General features: G+C 40.9%; 1 long non-coding RNA gene and 1 pseudogene across 2 annotated transcripts; one reads left to right on the top strand and one right to left on the bottom strand.

Annotated features, from left to right (window-relative positions):
• Positions 1–4,840: 4,840 nt before the first annotated feature.
• LOC136280601 (uncharacterized) lies at positions 4,841–8,453 on the bottom strand. 2 transcript variants are annotated; one of them, XR_010717392.1, is made up of 4 exons: positions 8,049–8,430; positions 7,320–7,951; positions 6,965–7,006; positions 5,865–6,688 (listed from the first exon to the last, which is right to left on the bottom strand). It is a non-coding gene; the product is annotated as an uncharacterized lncRNA (long non-coding RNA). The 2 variants fall into 2 exon arrangements; XR_010717391.1 differs by having other exon boundaries at positions 4,841–6,688; positions 7,320–8,453.
• A 6,360-nt stretch (positions 8,454–14,813) lies between these two features.
• Positions 14,814–23,819, top strand: part of LOC131798294 (putative uncharacterized protein MYH16) — a 41,104-nt pseudogene continuing 32,098 nt past the window's right edge.

The raw sequence follows: 23,819 nt of genomic DNA on the forward strand, positions 1-23,819 counted from the left end.
AACATGGCTAACTTAGGGTAGATGTGGGTTAACGTGGTAGAACATGGTTAACTTCGGGTAGATGTGGGTTAACGTGGTAGAACATGGCTAACTTAGGGTAGATGTGGGTTAACGTGGTAGAACATGGCTAACTTAGGGTAGATGTGGGTTAACGTGGTAGAACATGGCTAACTTAGGGTAGATGTGGGTTAACGTGGTAGAACATGGTTAACTTAGGGTAGATGTGGGTTAACGTGGTAGAACATGGTTAACCTAGGATAGATGTGGGTTAACGTGGTAGAACATGGCTAACCTAGGGTATGTGGGTTAACGTGGTAGAACATGGCTAGCCTAGGGTATATGTGGGTTAACGTGGTAGAACATGGCTAACTTAGGGTAGATGTGGGTTAACGTGGTAGAACATGGCTAACTTAGGGTAGATGTGGGTTAACGTGGTACAACATGGCTAACTTAAAGTAGATGTGGGTTAACGTGGTAGAACATGGCTAACTTAGGGTAGATGTCGGTTAACGTGGTAGAACATGGCTAACTTAGGGTAGATGTGGGTTAACGTGGTAGAACATGGCTAACGTAGGGTAGATGTGGGTTGACATGGTAGAACATGGCTAACCTGGGGTAGATGTGGGTTAACGTGGTAGAACATGGCTAACTTAGGGTAGATGTGGGTTAACGTGGTAGAACATGGCTAACTTAGGGTAGATGTGGGTTAACGTGGTAGAACATGGCTAACTTAGAGTAGATGTGGGTTAACGTGGTACAACATGGCTAGCCTAGGGTAGATGTGGGTTAACGTGGTAGAACATGGCTAACTTAGGGTAGATGTGGGTTAACGTGGTAGAACATGGCTAACTTAGGGTAGATGTGGGTTAACGTGGTAGAACATGGCTAACTTAGGGTAGATGTGGGTTGACGTGGTAGAACATGGTTAACCTAGGGTAGATGTGGGTTAACGTGGTAGAACATGGTTAACCTAGGGTAGATGTGGGTTAACGTGGTAGAACATGGTTAACTTAGGGTAGATGTGGCTTAACATGGTAGGACATGGTTAACTTAGGGTAGATGTGGGTTAACGTGGTAGAACATGGCTAACGTAGGGTAGATGTGGGTAAACGTGGTAGAACATGGCTAACTTAGGGTAGATGTGGGTTAACGTGGTAGAACATGGCTAACTTAGGGTAGCTTTGGGTTGACGTGGTAGAACATGGCTAACTTAGGGTAGATGTGGGTTAACGTGGTAGAACATGGTTAACGTAGGGGAGATGTGGGTTAACGTGGTAAATCATGGCAAACTTAGGTCAGATGTGGGTTAACGTGGTAGAACATGGCTAACTAAGGGTAGATGTGGGTTAACGTGGTAGAACATGGCAAACTAAGGGTAGATGTGGGTTAACGTGGTAGAACATGGTTAACTTAGGGTAGATGTGGGTTAACGTGGTAAATCATGGCAAACTTAGGTCAGATGTGGGTTAACGTGGTAGAACATGGCTAACTAAGGGTAGATGTGGCTTAACATGGTAGGACATGGTTAACTTAGGGTAGATGTGGGTTAACGTGGTAGAACATGGCTAACGTAGGGTAGATGTGGGTAAACGTGGTAGAACATGGTTAACTTAGGGTAGATGTGGGTTAACGTGGTAGAACATGGCTAACTTAGGGTAGATGTGGGTTAACGTGGTAGAACATGGCTAACTTAGGGTAGATGTGGGTTAACGTGGTAGAACATGGTTAACGTAGGGGAGATGTGGGTTAACGTGGTAAATCATGGCAAACGTAGGTCAGATGTGGGTTAACGTGGTAGAACATGGCTAACTAAGGGTAGATGTGGGTTAACGTGGTAGAACATGGCAAACTAAGGGTAGATGTGGGTTAACGTGGTAGAACATGGCTAACTAAGGGTAGATGTGGATTAACGTGGTAACACATGGTTAACTTAGAGTGGATGTGGGTTAACGTGGTAGAACATGGTTAACCTAGAATAGATGTGGGTTAACGTGGTAGAACATGGCTAACCTAGGGTATGTGGGTTAACGTGGTAGAACATGGCTAGCCTAGGGTAGATGTGGGTTAACGTGGTAGAACATGGCTAACTTAGGGTAGATGTGGGTTAACGTGGTAGAACATGGCTAACTAAGGGTAGATGTGGGTTAACGTGGTACAACATGGCTAACTTAAAGTAGATGTGGGTTAACGTGGTAGAACATGGCTAACTTAGGGTAGATGTGGGTTAACGTGGTAGAACATGGCTAACTTAGGGTAGATGTGGGTTAACGTGGTAGAACATGGCTAACTTAGGGTAGATGTGGGTTGACGTGGTAGAACATGGCTAACCTAGGGTAGATGTGGGTTAACGTGGTAGAACATGGCTAACTTAGGGTAGATGTGGGTTAACGTGGTAGAACATGGCTAACTTAGGGTAGATGTGGGTTAACGTGGTAGAACATGGCTAACTTAAAGTAGATGTGGGTTAACGTGGTAGAACATGGCTAACTTAGGGTAGATGTGGGTTAACGTGGTAGAACATGGCTAACTTAGGGTAGATGTGGGTTGACGTGGTAGAACATGGCCAACTTAGGGTAGATGTGGGTTAACGTGGTAGAACATGGTTTACTTAGGGTAGATGTGGGTTACGTGGTAGAACATGGTTAACCTAGGGTAGATGTGGGTTAACGTGGTAGAACATGGTTAACCTAGGGTAGATGTGGGTTAACGTGGTAGAACATGGTTAACTTAGGGTAGATGTGGCTTAACATGGTAGGACATGGTTAACTTAGGGTAGATGTGGGTTAACTTGGTAGAACATGGCTAACTTAGGGTAGATGTGGGTTAACGTGGTAGAACATGGCTAACTAAGGGTAGATGTGGGTTAACGTGGTACAACATGGCTAACTTAAAGTAGATGTGGGTTAACGTGGTAGAACATGGCTAACTTAGGGTAGATGTGGGTTAACGTGGTAGAACATGGCTAACTTAGGGTAGATGTGGGTTAACGTGGTAGAACATGGCTAACTTAGGGTAGATGTGGGTTGACGTGGTAGAACATGGCTAACCTAGGGTAGATGTGGGTTAACGTGGTAGAACATGGCTAACTTAGGGTAGATGTGGGTTAACGTGGTAGAACATGGCTAACTTAAAGTAGATGTGGGTTAACGTGGTAGAACATGGCTAACTTAGGGTAGATGTGGGTTAACGTGGTAGAACATGGCTAACTTAGGGTAGATGTGGGTTGACGTGGTAGAACATGGCCAACTTAGTGTAGATGTGGGTTAACGTGGTAGAACATGGTTTACTTAGGGTAGATGTGGGTTACGTGGTAGAACATGGTTAACCTAGGGTAGATGTGGGTTAACGTGGTAGAACATGGTTAACCTAGGGTAGATGTGGGTTAACGTGGTAGAACATGGTTAACTTAGGGTAGATGTGGCTTAACATGGTAGGACATGGTTAACTTAGGGTAGATGTGGGTTAACTTGGTAGAACATGGCTAACGTAGGGTAGATGTGGGTAAACGTGGTAGAACATGGCTAACTTAGGGTAGATGTGGGTTAACGTGGTAGAACATGGCTAACTTAGGGTAGCTTTGGGTTGACGTGGTAGAACATGGCTAACTTAGGGTAGATGTGGGTTAACGTGGTAGAACATGGTTAACGTAGGGGAGATGTGGGTTAACGTGGTAAATCATGGCAAACTTAGGTCAGATGTGGGTTAACGTGGTAGAACATGGCTAACTAAGGGTAGATGTGGGTTAACGTGGTAGAACATGGCAAACTAAGGGTAGATGTGGGTTAACGTGGTAGAACATGGTTAACGTAGGGTAGATGTGGGTTAACGTGGTAGAACATGGCTAACTTAGGGTAGATGTGGGTTAACGTGGTAGAACATGGTTAACTTAGGGTAGATGTGGGTTAACGTGGTAGAACATGGTTAACCTAGGGTAGATGTGGGTTAACGTGGTAGAACATGGTTAACCTACAGTAGATGTGGGTTAACGTGGTAGAACATGGTTAACTTAGGGTAGATGTGGGTTAACGTGGTAGAACATGGCTAACTTAGGGTAGATGTGGGTTAACGTGGTAGAACATGGTTAACTTCGGGTAGATGTGGGTTAACGTGGTAGAACATGGCTAACTTAGGGTAGATGTGGGTTAACGTGGTAGAACATGGTTAACTTAAGGTAGATGTGGGTTAACGTGGTAGAACATGGCTAACTTAGGGTAGATGTGGGTTAACGTGGTAGAACATGGCTAACTTACGGTAGATGTGGGTTAACGTGGTAGAACATGGCTAACTTAGGGTAGATGTGGGTTAACGTGGTAGAACATTGCTAACTTAGGGTAGATGTGGGTTAACGTGGTAGAACATGGCTAACTTAGGGTAGATGTGGGTTGACGTGGTAGAACATGGCTAACTTAGGGTAGATGTGGGTTAACGTGGTAGAACATGGTTTACTTAGGGTAGATGCACTGTAAAATTAAAAGAGTTGATTTGGCCCCAAAAATGGGGCCAAAACGAGTGATTCCAGTTTGGCACTCGCTTAGGGTCAATTTAGCCCCATTGGAATGGGGCTGTTTTTGGTACCAATTTTGGGGCTGAATTGACCCTGTTGTAGGGGCCAAATTGGACCATGTGAAGGGTGAATTTGAAAAATACAGGGGCCACTTTGAAATTTATAGGGGCCAAAACAGCCCCCGAAATTTCAGCCCTCTCACAAATGGCCCCTTTAAAAAGAGCCAATTCGGCTCCAATGTGGGCCACTTCAGAAGTAGAGGGCTCTTTCCTCTCCATGCTGATTTTCCCCCTTACATTCAAATAATGAAAATACACCACATACTTTATCTTTCAAACACTCATTTATTAGGTTCTAGATATTGTTTATGTAGAAACCTTTTATGCTACCTGATTTTACAGTTATTAAGAATCTTAATTGTGGTATAAAACAGACAAACTTTGAAACATCATGTGAAAGAATATAACATACATACATATTTAACATTAATTCAACCATTTTCTAAAATAGATCTCTTCCCTAAATCAGTATACTTCTTAACAGTGCAAGCATTGCAAGAAATTACACCCAAGAGACACTTGTGAGTAAAGCTTCCCTTTTCAATGACTTAGCAAATGTGGTAATGTAAAGCAGCTTATAATTAAGACTGATTTAAAGTACAGAAAATTATCAAAATAAGACAGAGGCAACAAATGGTCCAGTTCCTGCACAAGAATATAGATCTTGTTTGATTTTTTCATATGAAAAACAAAGAGCCTTAGAGCAGCAAAGAGTATTCTTCCAATGGATGTGAGAATACATGCACTCATATTGCTACTTTAGATATTATCAAAATATAAACTATCAGCAAGTACTACCGCAGGCATTTGCCAAGTCATTGAAAATAGAGGAAACAGTGACAAGAGTCTGCCTGTGCCCAATTTCAAGCAATGCTTGCTCTAAAAAAAAAATTGCCTTTGACCGATTGTAAGAAAATATAAATGAGCCAAGTAACCCAATGAGAGCATCAAGAATCTTTTCTTGTGAGAAGTGACAAATTACACTTCCCTCTGTTACTATATTCAGGTGATTGATGTATTGAAGATCTCCAACAATTAAAATTTGTGCTGGACATAATCTCTGATTGCTGAATCAACATCAGCTACTCTATGCAATAAAAACAAGTTTTACAACCACATTAAAATCAAGCCAAAGTGCAAAAAGTGCCCGTAGCCAGAAAAAAAAAGAATATATATATAAACACTTAAGTTAAAGAATTAAAGAGGACGCATCAATTCTCTGTGACTGAGTTTTGTGGCTAAGCGCTTGTCAGACAGAAAAGTTCTGTCTGACAAGCGCTTAGGTGTGAAATTCAGAGTCACAGAGAATTGATGTGTCCTCTTTAATTCTTTAACTTGTGTATACTTAGCTCTGCTACCACAGCATTGAGCACTTTATGCCAAGGTAGACTCTACCCCCACATTTACATATATATATATATATATATATATATATATTGTTTTTAACTATAAGCTAAAACTATAAGCTAAAACACCAGAAATGGAAGTGGAAGTTTAGCTCAATGTGTGTAATTTGTCTCCCATTCAAGACTTGAAAAACTAATGCATGACTCCCAAAATATCTGAAAAAAATCAGCTATTCTATGTCCAATATTTATCTAATGGTTTGACAACAGGAATATTTAAAAAAATTGCAAAATCAAAAAAACTAAACAAAAAGGCAAAATTAATACAACCCCAAAGTACTTGAACCTTTGTATCTGGACTTCATTGGCAAATGGGCTCAGAAATTTTAGCTGTTCATCTCAGTACCAAAGTAGCAGTTTTTTGGACTTGTACCTCCAAAATGGTCACAACTTCATTAAATGCATGTGATGACAACCACACAAGAACAAAGGTCATGAACTTAAAAGGTGAGAGTGATTATTTTGCAACTTTTTAGTTTAAGGCAAGAGATTCAGCACCACAAAATTGTCTCTCTTCACTGCAAGCAGAAGAGGTGAAGCAATAGATTTTTAGACCATACCAATCCATTCAGTTTCCAAGTCAACTTAGTCTAGTATCCTGCTAACCATACAAGGATACTCTGCAATAATTTTTTTTTGGCAATCCACTGTTGCTCAGAGTACTTTAGGCTGCTGATGAGATATCCCTTCCGGGAATCCAACTCTACTGAGGAAGAGAACTGTACCAAAAAACAAACAAATGAGCAAATTAATTTGTTGTTGAAGAACAGTAAATTTTTGCAACTACAAAGTTGCAAAATATTTGTAAGCAAACTGTGCATAAGAAGTAAAAACACAATAATGGTGATCATCAATGATGTATTTTCACCAAACTGTATATGTACTTATCAAGAAAAGAAATCATACCTCTATGCACTTCAGTTTTAGTTCAGCATTCATGAATAAATAAGGATTGCTTGTAGACTTAAAAAACAAAACAAAGAAAAGTTTCTTACCCTCGATAGTAGTTGGAATTTTGAAAGCCATTCAGGAGGAACCTGTAGGTAAATATTTGTTTTCAAAAAAATTAAACTGTCTGATAACATCCTATCAATTCACTAATTTTTTAATTTACCAGATTTAAAAATTGGGTTTACTTTGTTTTATGCATGGTGCAAGTAAATGCATATCTAATATATTTCAATAAAAATAAAGCAAATCTCGCAATTTTTGCAGGTGCAATCCCCGAGATTTGTCATCTTTAACTGACCAACTGGCACCTTGTGTGTTTTCCTTTAGGATATAATCGAAAGAAAGTAATCGATAATGTACTCTTCACCATCCTGCTAAATTTAATATACAAGAACTTACTTAGACAGTGCTCAGTTCTGTCGCCTCGTCCGTAAAACAGAGATCCTTGGGCGATTTACCCTTTTCTTTCGGTGCCAATGTCACCTCTAAATTTTCATAATCGCTGATGTTATCTGAATCATCAATCGACGTTTGAACCGTCTTACTCGAAGGACTTGATTCTGCACGCTGAAAGAGTGAGAGCCAAAAAATCAGCTTAAGTGGATGCAAACAAAGACATAGACATAAAAATATCAGTTCATCTTTTCAAGAAAAAGATTAAGAATTCAGAGTGAGAGATCCTAAAATCAGTGAATCTTGAAATAAGTTAAATCCATCTTGTGCAAATGCAGTATTCGAACTGTAACCGTCTCTATCTCTCGGCGCCAAAATTTGATCACGTGACTTTAGTTGCGAAACCGCTGAGACTCAACAAGACTCGGGAGAAGAGGCGAACCATTCATGCGTCAAATTCTCTGGTGGGAAAATTAATTATCGTACCGACGAAGAACTCGTGTCATCTCTAGGTTCAGCGTTCATTGCAATCAATTTCTTGAGCTTTAGACGCTCTTTTATAATAGGGATGTAGTGCCTTGGTACGTCTGCATCTTGGGCGCTGGCAAGGAGATCTTGGCCATCGCAACCGTCTTTTTCTGCAAGATAAGATACGAACAAAGATCAATGGAGCGGTCAAGTTTGTGAATGTAAAGTTGCAGTAAAATACGTTGTTAAGAAATTTCTTTTGCCTACCTTTCCTTTCTTAAGTCTCATTCCATGCGACTGTAGCCAAGAAACAGCCTCTTCAGTGACGAATTCGCTGCTATAATTCATTATTGTTTCCGACGCACGTGGTCTAGGTTCGACTAATGCCATCACAGGCAGCTCACGCTCACGTCTCGAGAAAAAGCCAACGATTAATTCGTTGTGTGACTCGGTGTTCAGTTACGAGAGGAACCGTTGAAAATTTGAACACTTTATAAGGAATAGTATGGGGAACGAAATATGGTCGAAAAAAGAAAATTATTTTTATATTTTCTTTTTTTTTCAAAAATTGCACCTCGTTGGGGCCAAATTGGTCAATCCTACTTGGCTCTTGGAAGGGCCAAATTGAGAAAAAGTTCCAAAGTAGAATTCATAGGGGCCAATTCAGATTTTGGAGGGGTCGAAATGGTACCTGTCCCGCCCGTTTTGGCTCAAATAGTCCAAAACGAACCTTGATGGGCCAAACTGGCCCTCGAGAATTTGGGGCCAATTTGGCTTCTGGGGTCAATTTGGCTCTTTTCATTTTACAGTGTGTGGGTTACGTGGTAGAACATGGTTAACCTAGGGTAGATGTGGGTTAACGTGGTAGAACATGGTTAGCCTAGGGTAGATGTGGGTTAACGTGGTAGAACATGGTTAACTTAGGGTAGATGTGGCTCAACGTGGTAGGACATGGTTAACTTAGGATAGATGTGGGTTAACGTGGTAGAACATGGCTAACTTAGGGTAGATGTGGGTAAACGTGGTAGAACATGGCTAACTTAGGGTAGATTTGGGTTGACGTGGTAGAACATGGCTAACTTAAGGTAGATGTGGGTTAACGTGGTAGAACATGGTTAACGTAGGGGAGATGTGGGTTAACGTGGTAAATCGTGGCAAACTTAGGTCAGATGTGGGTTAACGTGGTAGAACATGGCTAACTAAGGGTAGATGTGGGTAAACGTGGTAGAACATGGCAAACTAAGGGTAGATGTGGGTTAACGTGGTAGAACATGGTTAACTTAGAGTAGATGTGGGTTAACGTGGTAGAACATGGCTAACTTAGGGTAGATGTGGGTTAACGTGGTAGAACATGGTTAACTTCGGGTAGATGTGGGTTAACGTGGTAGAACATGGTTAACCTAGGGTAGATGTGGGTTAACATGGTAGAACATGGTTAACCTACAGTAGATGTGGGTTAACGTGGTAGAACATGGTTAACCTACAGTAGATGTGGGTTAACGTGGTAGAACATGGCTAACTTAGGGTAGATGTGGGTTAACGTGGTAGAACATGGTTAACTTCGGGTAGATGTGGGTTAACGTGGTAGAACATGGCTAACTTAGGGTAGATGTGGGTTAACGTGGTAGAACATGGTTAACCTACAGTAGATGTGGGTTAATGTGGTAAAACATGGTTAACTTAGGGTAGATGTGGGTTAACGTGGTAGAACATGGCTAACTTAGGGTAGATGTGGGTTAACGTGGTAGAACATGGTTAACTTAGGGTAGATGTGGGTTAACGTGGTAGAACATGGTTAACCTAGGGTAGATGTGGGTTAACGTGGTAGAACATGGTTAACCTAGAGTAGATGTGGGTTAACGTGGTAGAACATGGCTAACTTAGGGTAGATGTGGGTTAACGTGGTAGAACATGGCTAACTTAGGGTAGATGTGGGTTAACGTGGTAGAACATGGTTAACTTAGGGTAGATGTGGGTAAACGTGGTAGAACATGGCTAACTTAGGGTAGATGTGGGTTAACGTGGTAGAACATGGTTAACTTAGGGTAGATGTGGGTTAACGTGGTAGAACATGGCTAACTAAGGGTAGATGTGGGTTAACGTGGTAGAACATGGCAAACTAAGGGTAGATGTGGGTTAACGTGGTAGAATATGGCTAACTTAGGGTAGATGTGGGTTAACGTGGTAGAACATGGCTAACTTAGGGTAGATGTGGGTTAACGTGGTAGAACATGGTTAACTTAGGGTAGATGTGGGTTAACGTGGTAGAACATGGTTAACTTAGGGTAGATGTGGGTTAACGTGGTAGAACATGGCTAACTTAGGGTAGATGTGGGTTAACGTGGTAGAACATGGTTAACTTAGGGTAGATGTGGGTTAACGTGGTAGAACATGGCTAACTAAGGGTAGATGTGGGTTAACGTGGTAGAACATGGCAAACTAAGGGTAGATGTGGGTTAACGTGGTAGAATATGGTTAACTTAGGGTAGATGTGGGTTAACGTGGTAGAACATGGTTAACCTAGGGTAGATGTGGGTTAACGTGGTAGAACATGGTTAACCTAGAGTAGATGTGGGTTAACGTGGTAGAACATGGTTAACTTAGGGTAGATGTGGGTTAACGTGGTAGAACATGGTTAACTTAGGGTAGATGTGGGTAAACGTGGTAGAACATGGCTAACTTAGGGTAGATGTGGGTTAACGTGGTAGAACATGGTTAACGTAGGGTAGATGTGGGTTAACGTGGTAGAACATGGCTAACTAAGGGTAGATGTGGGTTAACGTGGTAGAACATGGCAAACTAAGGGTAGATGTGGGTTAACGTGGTAGAATATGGTTAACTTAGGGTAGATGTGGGTTAACGTGGTAGAACATGGCTAACTTAGGGTAGATGTGGGTTAACGTGGTAGAACATGGTTAACCTAGGGTAGATGTGGGTTAACGTGGTAGAACATGGTTAACCTACAGTAGATGTGGGTTAACGTGGTAGAACAGGGTTAACCTACAGTAGATGTGGGTTAACGTGGTAGAACATGGCTAACTTAGGGTAGATGTGGGTTAACGTGGTAGAACATGGCTAACTTCGGGTAGATGTGGGTTAACGTGGTAGAACATGGCTAACTTAGGGTAGATGTGGGTTAACGTGGTAGAACATGGTTAACTTAGGGTAGATGTGGGTTAACGTGGTAGAACATGGTTAACTTAGGGTAGATGTGGGTTAACGTGGTAGAACATGGCTAACTAAGGGTAGATGTGGGTTAACGTGGTAGAACATGGCAAACTAAGGGTAGATGTGGGTTAACGTGGTAGAATATGGTTAACTTAGGGTAGATGTGGGTTAACGTGGTAGAACATGGCTAACTTAGGGTAGATGTGGGTTAACGTGGTAGAACATGGTTAACTTAGGGTAGATGTGGGTTAACGTGGTAGAACATGGTTAACTTAGGGTAGATGTGGGTTAACGTGGTAGAACATGGCTAACTTAGGGTAGATGTGGGTTAACGTGGTAGAACATGGTTAACTTAGGGTAGATGTGGGTTAACGTGGTAGAACATGGCTAACTAAGGGTAGATGTGGGTTAACGTGGTAGAACATGGCAAACTAAGGGTAGATGTGGGTTAACGTGGTAGAACATGGTTAACTTAGGGTAGATGTGGGTTAACGTGGTAGAACATGGCTAACTTAGGGTAGATGTGGGTTAACGTGGTAGAACATGGTTAACTTCGGGTAGATGTGGGTTAACGTGGTAGAACATGGCTAATTTAGGGTAGATGTGGGTTCACGTGGTAGAACATGGCAAACTAAGGGTAGATGTGGGTTAACGTGGTAGAACATGGTTAACTTAGGGTAGATGTGGGTTAACGTGGTAGAACATGGCAAACTAAGGGTAGATGTGGGTTAACGTGGTAGAACATGGTTAACTTAGAGTAGATGTGGGTTAACGTGGTAGAACATGGCTAACTTAGGGTAGATGTGGGTTAACGTGGTAGAACATGGTTAGCTTCGGGTAGATGTGGGTTAACGTGGTAGAACATGGCAAACTAAGGGTAGATGTGGGTTAACGTGGTAGAATATGGTTAACTTAGGGTAGATGTGGGTTAACGTGGTAGAACATGGCTAACTTAGGGTAGATGTGGGTTAACGTGGTAGAACATGGTTAACTTAGGGTAGATGTGGGTTAACGTGGTAGAACATGGTTAACTTAGGGTAGATGTGGGTTAACGTGGTAGAACATGGCTAACTTAGGGTAGATGTGGGTTAACGTGGTAGAACATGGTTAACTTAGGGTAGATGTGGGTTAACGTGGTAGAACATGGTTAACTTAGGGTAGATGTGGGTTAACGTGGTAGAACATGGCTAACTTAGGGTAGATGTGGGTTAACGTGGTAGAACATGGTTAACTTAGGGTAGATGTGGGTTAACGTGGTAGAACATGGCTAACTAAGGGTAGATGTGGGTTAACGTGGTAGAACATGGCAAACTAAGGGTAGATGTGGGTTAACGTGGTAGAACATGGTTAACTTAGGGTAGATGTGGGTTAACGTGGTAGAACATGGCTAACTTAGGGTAGATGTGGGTTAACGTGGTAGAACATGGTTAACTTCGGGTAGATGTGGGTTAACGTGGTAGAACATGGCTAATTTAGGGTAGATGTGGGTTCACGTGGTAGAACATGGCAAACTAAGGGTAGATGTGGGTTAACGTGGTAGAACATGGTTAACTTAGGGTAGATGTGGGTTAACGTGGTAGAACATGGCTAACTTAGGGTAGATGTGGGTTAACGTGGTAGAACATGGTTAACTTAGGGTAGATGTGGGTTAACGTGGTAGAACATGGTTAACCTAGGGTAGATGTGGGTTAACGTGGTAGAACATGGTTAACCTACAGTAGATGTGGGTTAACGTGGTAGAACATGGTTAACCTACAGTAGATGTGGGTTAACGTGGTAGAACATGGCTAACTTAGGGTAGATGTGGGTTAACGTGGTAGAACATGGTTAACTTCGGGTAGATGTGGGTTAACGTGGTAGAACATGGCTAACTTAGGGTAGATGTGGGTTAACGTGGTAGAACATGGTTAACCTACAGTAGATGTGGGTTAACGTGGTAGAACATGGTTAACTTAGGGTAGATGTGGGTTAACGTGGTAGAACATGGCTAACTTAGGGTAGATGTGGGTTAACGTGGTAGAAAATGGTTAACTTAGGGTAGATGTGGGTTAACGTGGTAGAATATGGTTAACCTAGGGTAGATGTGGGTTAACGTGGTAGAACATGGTTAACCTAGAGTAGATGTGGGTTAACGTGGTAGAACATGGCTAACTTAGGGTAGATGTGGGTTAACGTGGTAGAACATGGCTAACTTAGGGTAGATGTGGGTTAACGTGGTAGAACATGGTTAACTTAGGGTAGATGTGGGTAAACGTGGTAGAACATGGCTAACTTAGGGTAGATGTGGGTTAACGTGGTAGAACATGGTTAACTTAGGGTAGATGTGGGTTAACGTGGTAGAACATGGCAAACTAAGGGTAGATGTGGGTTAACGTGGTAGAATATGGTTAACTTAGGGTAGATGTGGGTTAACGTGGTAGAACATGGCTAACTTAGGGTAGATGCGGGTTAACGTGGTAGAACATGGTTAAGTTAGGGTAGATGTGGGTTAACGTGGTAGAACATGGTTAACCTAGGGTAGATGTGGGTTAACGTGGTAGAACATGGTTAACCTAGAGTAGATGTGGGTTAACGTGGTAGAACATGGTTAACTTAGGGTAGATGTGGGTTAACGTGGTAGAACATGGCTAACTTAGGGTAGATGTGGGTTAACGTGGTAGAACATGGTTAACTTCGGGTAGATGTGGGTTAACGTGGTAGAACATGGCTAATTTAGGGTAGATGTGGGTTCACGTGGTAGAACATGGCTTACTTAGGGTAGATGTGGGTAAACGTGGTAGAACATGTCTAACTTAGGATAGATGTGGGTTAACGTGGTAGAACATGGCTAACTTAGGGCAGCTGTGGGTTAACGTGGTAGAACATGGTTAACTTAGGGTAGATGTGGGTAAACGTGGTAGAACATGGTTAACTTAGGGTAGATGTGGGTTAACGTGGTAGAACATGGCTAACTAGGACATATTGTAAGTTTTACATGAACCTTAAAGCATATATATTGTCAGCCATTTTGTCGTCTATATGGCATTCAGCCATGGCATATATACCGTCGCGTGTGCTTGTGTGCCAGTACTTGGCAGTACTGGCGCACAAGCACTGGTCAGTTATCATGCTACAAATAGCGAAGAAACGAAGTCAGCGAAAGAAAAACGAACTCGTTTGTATAGTCCGGCGGTAATGGCGCTCTGGAAAGTGTGAAATTCTACAAAATTTGCCGTCAACATGTGATAGGGGAGGCCCTGAATGAAATAGAAAAACCCCCTCTTGCTTCTTGTTTGTCGGCTGATAGTGTTCTTAGCTGAAGAGAGATTGTGATCAAAATTTCACATTTGCCATTTTTCAGACAATATCTCACCCGCAGACATTATCAGCCGCATGAAGGGGTTTATTTGCTAAATGACTGGAATTCATTGAACAAATCAGAATACTAGAAACGCAATATCCGGAGTTAAAAATTACAGAAATGAAATCTCGACATCTGGCATGATAATTAACTGGGAATGGTCCAATTTTTAAACTTTCAACGCAATTTGTTCTTATCATAACACACGCAGATCCAAATTCCGATTTTCGGTCTTTCGCTTCCATCTTTGATTTGATTTTAAAATGTAATTAACTTGGTGCAAGGATTATTTTGAAGAATTGTTTTCTTTTAATTAGAATTTTATCAGGCTAACTTAGAATAAAGCAAATGGAGTTCTGGGCCACAAAAATCTTTGCTGCGACCCAGGTCTCTCGCTTCCCTTCACCAAGTGATTAATAATTATATGACGATGCAATCCGTTTACCGCGGGTAACCATAACAACTAATCAGACTGGAAACATTTGCGATTTCGAGAGAAACGCCTATATCTGCGAGGGAGAAACATGAGCACTTCGTGGATGTCAAAAACTTCATCTGAAGTTCTAAACTTCGTTTTCAAACAAATGACAGGAGAGCATGATGAACAAGCATCAAGCTCGTTGGACGTCCTTTCTAAAGGCAATGTATGGATCAAAGATCTTCCCACGAATAGTGTTGAACCGATTGAGGAATCATTCGGGGCGCGAAAGATAACAAGAAACGTAGGTGTCTTTATTTATTTATTCTTTCATTTTTGCACTACTTGAAGACTGTCAGGCAAATTAATAGATAGTTAAACGGACTGATTGACAATGTTTTTTACGTTGAGGACTTTGTTCTTCTCCATCATTTTTTTCTCAATTTTGAGAAGAACCAAGCGCGCGCAAATGCCCTTCGACTATGACGCACCAATTGCGTTTCCTTTTGATCAACGTCATTAAAGGAAAACCTTGAAAAGTTTTTCCCATCTATTCCAACTGAACAGAAAAAGGCTGAAAGTTAGTTGGTAATTATTTTGTTATGAAGAGAGTTTAAATATTTTTTTATTCCATCATTATCTTTTTATTCTGCTTTCAAAAGTCCAATTGCCTCAAATCACAGCGGCGGTGGAATTTAAAACCCTTGTTTCATCTTTTTTCATTCCAATTCATAAGCAAAAGAACAAGTTACATTTAATTCGGCTGACTTTCCAACACACCTAATTATCTACATCCTGATCTGTTTCGTTCCTCGAAACCCCAAATTAGATTTATCGAGTATATATATTGCGGAGTTCTTATGGTCGGCGCACTTTAAATGGTCCTGGCTCGATACATTTTCTCAGCGAAAACAAAAAATAATCACGAGACGATAAATACTGGGAGTGACTCTGTTAGAAGGCAGAAATCAGTAATTCGTATGAAGTAAGCCTTTGTGCTCGATGGCCAATATTGGTTTAACATTCAGTCAAAAAAAAAATGCGTTTTACATAAACGTCAAAGTTACCCAATTTTCTTGTTCAAGGGTAAGAAGGAGAGAGAATTGGAGGAAGAGATGGCAGTCCTTGAACAAAAATTCCTAGGTAAGATTTTTTTTTCAAACTTTGATCCAGGCTGGTAGTCAGTGCGGACCAACGTAAGAGCGAGTGGGCGAAGAAAACCCTGGAAACGGCCGAGTTTGTTCGTCATATTTCTTAGTGCAATCCTCGTCGTTTGTTTTGCACCCCCTTCCCGCCTCCTTACCTTTTCTCTTGTCTCCATTGACTTAGAACTTACCAAAGGTAATTGCTCTCTGCAAAGAGAAGATACCTTTTTTACAAATTCACAAGGAAAGAAAGTCGGGGGAAGGAGTATAGTTATCAAATATTCGAAAGCTATGTCACATCCCGGCCCAAACGCATCAAGGTATTCGTGAATGATGTACTGGTAATATTTTTATAACTGATCTGTCTAAATAAGATTAAAAATTTAGCCTGGCCGATAAGAGACTTTCAAAGCTGCAACTTCGAAAGTTCGAAGGAGATTATGCAAAGGACGGAGATACAAGAAATGAAAAGAGAAAATCCTTTGAAAGTAAATAAAGGCTTAAAAACCTAGTCTGACCGACTACATCAGTTGGGTGTCTGACAGGTCGCACACGACTGATTGACCTGACCTATAGCTGATTGACAGACACATGGGTTGACTGTCAACCTGATATACCTTCTCATTGATTAACTGTCCAACTAACGTACGAACAAATAGATGACTGACTGACTGGCTGACTGACTAACTGACTGACTGGCTGAGTGGCTAACTAACTGACCGACTGGCTGAATGACACACTGACCGGCCAACTGACTCACTAACTGGTCAACGGACTGAATAACTGACTGAATGGCTGACCGGCTAATTAACTGACCGACTGACTGGCTGACTTACTGACTGGCTGACTAACCGACTTACCGAGTAACTTATTGACTGGCTGACTGACTGACTGACCGACTGACCCACGAACTGACTGGCTGACTGACTGATCGACCGACCAACTGATTGACTGACTGAATGACTGAATGACTGACCGACATACGGTTTGACTGACCAACCGGAAAGGACCATGCTAATTGACATTGACTCATCCCCGATTGGTATGACATGTGACACGTCACCGCTTAGTAACTTGATTATTGGCTCATTGCTCATAACTGACTATCTAACTTTCTAAGGCTTATTAGAGAAGCTCCATAAATTTGGTTGATATTAGACCATGTAAGACCACACTCTAAGATTAACAACGATTCGATTATCCACCACTGAGCTTAGCTTTTAAAATTACTTTAGAGAGGGAGAAAGAACTCCTAAAAAAGAACTCTGTCTTGGAAAACCAGCTGAAAGAATCAAGTGAAAAAATGAAAGATCTACGCATCCAGCAAGGAAAGGAAAACGAATCTCTCCAGACTGAAATTAAAGACTTGAGGGAGACTCTGTCAATCAGAGAAAAGTGTCATACAAAACAAAAAGATATTTTCAAAAAGATGGCAGCTAATTCCCGGAGTGAACTGGACAAAGCTCGGGCGGTCAATTCTAATCTCTCTGAAGGGATGAAGGGTTGTGAAGGTAAGTCTAATGTACAAAGTCAATTTTGTAGATAACCGCAGATTAGCAAGAAAAACGTTACAAAGGATCAAACAATAACCCGTAAACACAATGAGAATACTCTGGAAAAAAATCACATGGTTGAAACTGAAGTCAGCCGCCCGTACATATTATGCAATTATTTACGTTCAATGTACGATGCATGACAAAATGGCTGGGATACAGTCGGTTCCACCCCTCCCCAGTCTTCCCACCCACAATTACGAGCCAACTGATTCCTCAATCGGCTCTAAATTGTTTGTTTGTCGTTGCCTCACACGCTGGCTTTAGAAAGGACATCCAATGAACTGGATGCTCGTTCACTTCTTGTACAAGCACATTACAGGCGAAGAAGACAACTTGTCCTCTTCTCCAGTAATCTGTTTGTACCAGAAGTTTAGAACTCCACCTGATTTTTGCGATATTCATAAACTACTCATGTTTACACCCGCAGCGAAGGAGGAAATAAATGGAAATATAGAGATACGATTGATCTCTGATGAGCTAGGCTTTTACAATCACTAGAAACCGAGATTAAGAATGATTATAAACCGTCAACTCTTCTTGAGTGGCCGACTGAAAGAGATTTCACTGAGCTGGAAGAGAAAATAAAAAATGATTGAACAAATTGAAGAAATCTTTAGCCGACTTCAAAACTTTCTCTGTTGGACTTGGCTTTCATTTGGGGGAGATGTGGTTCAGTTTTGGCAATACGAGATTAATCAAATATACAATTTTTATGAAAACTCGAAGGATGTGGCTGAAAGCAATCTGAGATATTTCCAATGTGAGTGACGTTTGTATTATCTCTGAGGAGCTTTTAAATTCTGTGCCTGACTACTAGTAATTATTAAATGCCTTACTTACTAAATGGCTTTGTAATATTCCCTTTTTTATTCATTTTAGCGACTCTTTCTGCATCAAAGGAGACAATCAGTGAGAAAGATAAAAAAATTAAACAGCTTACATCTCAGCTGAACAAATATGAAGATCTTATAAAAAACTTAACGGTTGATACGCGGAATTATCACAAGAGCCTGCAGAAAGCTGCAGACGATGTTGACAAAATCAGTGAAAGATTGAAGGTTTCTCTAGGTATGTGTAACATAGCGGGTTAATACTTGGCAACACAAAATTATTCAAAGCACGATTTTTAACAAAGGTAGCTGGTAATTTATCATTATTGCGTACATCAAAAAAAAAAAAGAAAGAAAATCCAGACAAACAGAATTGTTAACGAAGAACACTTGCCTTGAGGACCAAATTACTGAGATGGAAGAAACCGTTTTTTTCCGTGTGAACAATTTAGTCTTCAAGGCGGTGGCTAATGCCGAAGCAAAAATGAAGGAATAGTCAGGTAACAATTTCTTTCGCTTTTTACCAGTTGAAAAAGTGTTTCCTGCTCTTAAAGTTAGATTTACTTTTTTTTGTTGCCATTTTCAGCCAATAATAAAGAATTGTTGAATGAAAACAGTTGCCTTGAGGAAAAAATTTTCGTTATGGAAGAAACAATGGCTAATGCCGAAGCAAAAGTGAAGGAATTGTCAGGTGACATTTTTTTTCGTTTTAGGTACTTGCAGGAGTAATTATCTGTTTTAGTGAGATTTTTCAGTCGATAAATCCGAATTGTTAACGAATAACACTTGCCTTGAGGACTAAATTACTGAAATGGAAGAAAGTGTCTTTTTCCATGTGAAAAATTTGGTCCTCAAGGCGGCGGTTAATGCCGAAGCAAAAATGAAGGAATTGTCAGGTTTTTTTACCACTTGAAAGAGTGTTATCTGTTCTTAAAGTTGATTTATTTGTTTTATTGCCAATAACACCTGATAAGGTTGATTTATTAACAAAGTTACTTTTTTGTTTCTTTTTTTGTTGTTGTTGTTTTTGTTGTTTTTTATTTTTTCCATTTGCAGGAGCACTTTCAGTTCATAAAGTTTGAATGATTTATTTTATTTCCCTTTGTAGATGTTAACTCTAGGTTGGTTAAGCAGGTCAGTTTCCTTCAGGATGAGGACAAAAAGATGCAGATTGATCTTCAAGAAAGATAATCAGATAATTTAAGCGAACTTGACAGAGGAGAAAAAACATACATAAAAAACTGACATAATTGAAGCTTTCTTTTAAATCATAATAATCATCAGGATTAGTAAAGCGAAAGCTTAACTCATATGATGGTCTAAATGGAACTTAAATGGAACGAAAAAAGAGCCTAGAAAAAGTGTATTAAGTAAGAGCCCATCACTTGTTAAATGAACCACAACATTTGATTAAAATAAAAACTCCGAAACTTCTTAAAATTCCAAACAAAGTAGTGACAAATTTACGTGAACGAAAGCTCAAAAATAGCAAACCAAATCTCCACGAAAAACAAACTAAAAGTACGCGAAACATGTCCATGTCAGTTTTCCAATGTCAAGGTTAGAGTTCTTTTACATGATTGGCTAATTTGATTTGTGAATACAAAAAGAGAACAAATGGGGGAGAGGAAGAGAAAAACTGCTACTTGAAATTTCCAAACGAAAGAGATTTTCTACATCTTTCCCCCTCGATAAGTTTTCCTTTAAAAGGAGTCCTCTTGTTCTTGAAGAAACTGATCGAATTCTCCTCTTCTAACTTCCCCTGTGATGGCGGTATTACTCCTCCGCCTTTGAAAGTGTTTGTTCCCGGACTTGCTGGAACTTGTTCCGTGCCCACAACTTCTCGAACTCCTAACGGAAACAATTTTTGTAAGGGTCTTGTCGGACATTTTCTTTTGCCACTGCTCAAAGCAACTTCCACAGTAGCTCCATCGTTTCCAGGATGTACCTCTATAATCCTTCCAAGTTTTCAAGTACGACGATTTGACTTCCCTTCTTCCATTACGGTGACAATATCAGCTAGTGCAACTGATTGTGCGACGCTGGCACCTTCATTAGCAGGCCTTTGGTGCTCCCTTAGATCCACCACGTACTCACGTTTCCAACGGTTCCAAATATTGACCGATCAATTTAGAAAAATAACGCCTTCTGGTGAGGAGTTGGACATCAGTTTCATCTTCTTCAGCGGTTGCAAATTCGTCAGGGATGGACAGAACTCTCCTCCCTGTCAACAGATGAGAAGGCGTAAGAGGTTCCTCTGTATCGTATGAGGATACATAGGTGAGTGGTCTCGAGTTCTGTACACATTCCACTTCCACCACAGCAGTCAAAAGCTCGTCATACGTCAATTACGCGTTCTTCAAAATTTTTCGAGAAAAAAATTTAAACACAACAAATCATGCGTTTGAAGAAACTGCCTCACCACGGCACTAACTCGAAATTGAATGTAATTTATTCTTGTGACTCAAAAGGAAACTCTGAACTTCTGGTATGAATGTTTCATTAAGAATCAAGATGAACGGCTCTGCTACTTCCACAAATGTTCAACACGATGCAGGTTTTCTCCATACTACCATTCTCTTTATAGCCACTCTTAACAAACAACGGCCCAGAAAAATCGATTCCAGTATTGGTGAAGGCAGGATTCTCTTTCACACGAAATTGAGCCAGGGGCGCGGTCGTCGGGATAGTATAATGCTGTCCCTCTATCTTCTTGCAATCCACGCATTTTGAAAGAATCTTCGAACGACTCGTCTTCCTTTCACAATCTAGAATCTAGACCTAAGTTCTGCCAGGATTTCTCCCGCTCCGTTATGAAGGACTCGCTTGTGGCAATCTTCAATCATAAGAACTGTTAGGTACTGATCTGATTGGTAGGAAATTGGGAACTTGGCCTTGAATGGAATCGTAGCATTCTGTAGTCTGAAGGCTCGTGGGAGTTTCCAACGTAGGGCCAAATATTCCTTTCTTTCACGAGCTCAAACGGACCATGCCACCATAATTGTGACTGTTTCAATGCATCTGATCCCATACCACGGGAGGGCAAGTCTACGGGATTCTGAGTTCCAAGGCAATGGTTCCAGGCTTCGGGCGGCTCATTCTGACGAATTTCTTCGACTCTGTTCTCAACGAATTGCTTGTTTTCTTTGTCCACCCACTTGATCCAGTGAAGAGTCGTAGTGGAATCTGTCTGGAATCCAGCAAAATATTTCATTAATCTTGATCTTGAAGTAGGGCTGAACGGACTCGGGTATAATCAACCTGGATGGTACGGGTGACGCTAAGAGCTTAATCCTGAGAATGGTTTCGTACAACTTGGCCACAACCTTAAGTACAGTGCGCTGATTTAAGGGTAGTTCTCTAGCGAATTCCATCAGCTAGTCAAATTGGAAAACGAACGTGTCTCTTTCAATGTTCCAATTAAATCCAAGAATTTTCTTCTCGCTCGAAACGGATTCGGAACAACCTTGAACTCCAAACTGAGTCTGTGCATACGTATTGTCTTCTTCGGATAGCTTGACCACTTCTTCAACTGGTACTTCTTCTTCTTCGTCGATCCATTCCATCAGCCTCTTAGAACTTGACATCCACTTCCTTAAATTGAATCCAGTTCATTCTTATTCTTCATTCTTGATCTTGCTTTTTTTGTACAGCTCAAATGCTTCAGAAACGCTGTCTTTCCCCTCATTGAAGTCATCTACATAGAGAGAGGTCAGAAAATCGCTTACAAACTGGGAATCATTAGCTTCATACCTGGTCACGTGGTTTCTGATTGTTTCGTTTGGCAGAAAGAGAGAACTCGTGACGCCAAATACAACTCGGTTGAAACGTTTCACGACAATGCTGGATTTTCATTATCAGTATCATCTATCCAAAGAAAGTGCAAAACACCTCGGTCAGCTTCTTGGATGTGCTGCCAAAGCAACTCGGTGGTACCTGAAACGCGTCAATACATCTGGTATGTCAGAAAGCAATGAGGTATCTGCATGAGGGCAGTCGTTCAACGCTGGACCAGTAGACTTGCCGGATACATCATAGACTATCCTCACTTTAGTAGTCTGTTTATCTTCTCGCACAATTGGATGATGCGGTAAATAATGAACGTGACCAACTTCCACTGATATGTCGGGATTGACATCGGAGATTATTCCCCGCGAAGATTACTCTGCAGTGATGTGGTTGCGCTCTTCAAACAATCCAAGATTCTTCCTTAGACGTTTTAGAACAGAAGCCAGGCGAGAAACGGCTTAAGCATAACTAACCTGCAGTAATGCGTGCTGTTCCTTCCAAGAAAGAGAGACTTCATAGCGGCCTTTGCTAAGGTGAATGGTATCCAAGAACTTCTCATCCATTGTCTCTCCTTGTGTTGATACACCGATAGCTTCTAGCTCCCAGAATTTTTTCACTTGTTCCAGGAGCAGGTCGTAAATTCTCTTTTCGGTAACAATGTCATCACATGAGGAAGTGTCTAGCCGCAAGGTATGGCTTGTAACCAAATGAACATCAGTATCTAAACCTGGTATTTGGGGCAAAGAGTTCAACTTCATATCTCACTCTTGAGCTGCGCTCACTCGTGAGCTATCGAGTCGAATACTCGAAGATAAATTCCCAAACCACGCGCACCCAGTATTATATAGTTAAAAATATACATAGAAAAATTACTCAGTTCTGATTAGTTAAGATAAATGCAGTTTTCAGGTAATTCAATGCAAAAGAGAGTTAATTTTAGTGCAGAAGAGGGTTAATTCAGTGCAAAGAAAGTAACAAATCAGACATTCTGATTGGTCAATAATTAAAGAAACTCACAGGTAGCCAATCAAATGCAAGCCTTGGATGTCGCAATAACTTAGTCTTTAAAAAACAATTACTCGTGCTTATTTATTTCAAATTGCACTCGAAATCATGTGATTACCTATACGAATGGGTGCGCGTAGATATGGAATTTCTCTTCGAGTGTTCAACTCGATAGCTCACGAGTGAGCGCAGCGAACGAGTGAGATGTCGATTTTAACATGAGAAGAGAAATTCCACATCTACAAGCTACCATGTATTATTTTGTTTATCATATAAACACAATAGCCATTTACTGACAAGAAAGGTCGTTTCTGTTCACGAATGAAGATAAAAGGATCGACAATCCCCGATCTTAACTTGCTTTGGCGCTAAAGATGAACAAATGCCTTGAATCATTAAGAAAAAAACGATGGCCGTAATTTTTAATATACAAAATTCTTAGTTATTGACTTTGTCCTTACCGACTGAGGAAATCTTTCATGTACACAGCCAAAATCGAGCTGTGGCAAATCTTCCAGCTGTCGATTTTCGTTCTCTGCCGCGAGGAATACAATTACCAAAGCCACTGAATACATAACTTGCGGTTTTTCTTTTCGTATTGTGGTTTTCATCCCTTCTACGTCACTGTCTGTAAGTGATGCGGATTTTTCAGTGTTTTAACAGCCATATTCCGAAAAAATTCCAACAAACAACAGTGAAGGCTTTGCAGTTCGTTCATCAACATGACCGAATAGCGCGAAAGGCGAGTGACGCGTCAGCGGCTGATTGGCGATATTAACCACACGTG

Source organism: Pocillopora verrucosa, chromosome 4, assembly GCF_036669915.1.
Source record: "Pocillopora verrucosa isolate sample1 chromosome 4, ASM3666991v2, whole genome shotgun sequence".
Taxonomy (NCBI): domain Eukaryota; kingdom Metazoa; phylum Cnidaria; class Anthozoa; order Scleractinia; family Pocilloporidae; genus Pocillopora; species Pocillopora verrucosa.